Source organism: Onychostoma macrolepis, chromosome 15, assembly GCF_012432095.1.
Source record: "Onychostoma macrolepis isolate SWU-2019 chromosome 15, ASM1243209v1, whole genome shotgun sequence".
NCBI lineage: Eukaryota > Metazoa > Chordata > Actinopteri > Cypriniformes > Cyprinidae > Onychostoma > Onychostoma macrolepis.
The window spans coordinates 31144342-31145720 of NC_081169.1; positions in this window are offsets into that span (position 1 = coordinate 31144342).

Genomic DNA, 1379 nt, shown 5'->3' on the forward strand with positions numbered 1-1379 from the left:
TGGGACTCTGACTAATTTCTCCAGTTCCTCTTTGTCCCACAAAAGGAACTGAAGTTAGTTTAAATCTTTGGAATCTGGAGCTTTGTTACATCTCTCCCACTGTAACTGCTTTTCTTTTAGCTGGCGATTCTTAGTACCAACCAAGGAAGGATTGGGACTACCCTCACAGTGAGAGGCTATATGGCCATCCTCCCCACAATTAAAACAATACCAGGGTCATGGCTTAGCTGGCTTGTTGGGCTGGGGATTGGTACATTTGTTTAGCTTGGGAAAGAATGTCTTAGCTGACCTTGACGATACACTGGGCTCCTTTGGCTTGCACTCTTTACATTTTTTTTTAGATTGTTTCATTGAGGCAATTTGATTTTGCAGCTCAATTACCTGTCGCTTTAATTCCTCCACTTCATCACACTTCTCAGCAGAAGACACAGTACTAATAGAGTGGAGATTTGACACAACATGTCTTTGGGGTCCGGAAGAGTGCTTGGCAGTGCCCAAGTGTTGGTTCATTCGCACTGCTTTTATAGGTTGCTTATCTTCTTCTGATCGCAACAGCAGTAGCAAATCGGAGAATGCAGATGGATTATTCCTTTTCTGCTCTAGCTAAAGCTCAGTTATTAAAGCATTGTCCCAGCACCCCCGGCAAAATTGTTTTAGAAAGTGCCAATCGCGTTCAGTTGCAGGAACACCGCCTCTCTTAATGGCTGTGCCAAGGACCTTTTGCAATCTGTGGAAGAATTATGATGGTTTCTCACCAGCATTTTGGGATGTGCTCATAAACTTTGCAAAGAGCTCATCTCCATCCTCCACCGTCTAGAAGTCTAGAAGCTCAAGATAATCACTTGGAGGGGAATGAGGACTTAAGTGTTTCACAATATCGGCTGCAGGTGGGAGGAGACTGTCTAAAATACGTCGTGAGCGTTGCACATCCGAGAGGGTGGAGTCAGTCAAGAGGAATTCAACGTTTGTGCGCCAAGTATCATAGTCTAATAACTCATTAGCGGAGTATGAGGGCTTTCCTGAGAAAGATCTCAAGCGCATAGAAGCAAGAGAATGTGAAGGAGTATCTTCACTTCTCACAATATGCTCAACAACTAATCGCTGCACTTCAGCTGGAGTCACATCACTCACTGTTACTTTCAGTGGTGTGCTCAAGTCAGCATTGGACCTTGAAGATGATGCACTAAACTGTGGCAAAGAATTGTTAGACTTTGGCTGAAAGGTGATTGACTCATTAGAGTGTGTGGCATCACCGTGTGGGACTACCGTTGTAGTCTGCTCTACTACTCTTTTCTGGAAGCCTTCGTGGTCAGGCTCAGTTGCCAGAAACTCTGATTCAGTCTGTGGGAGAGATTCAGCAGAGGCTGTAAGTTTAGCCA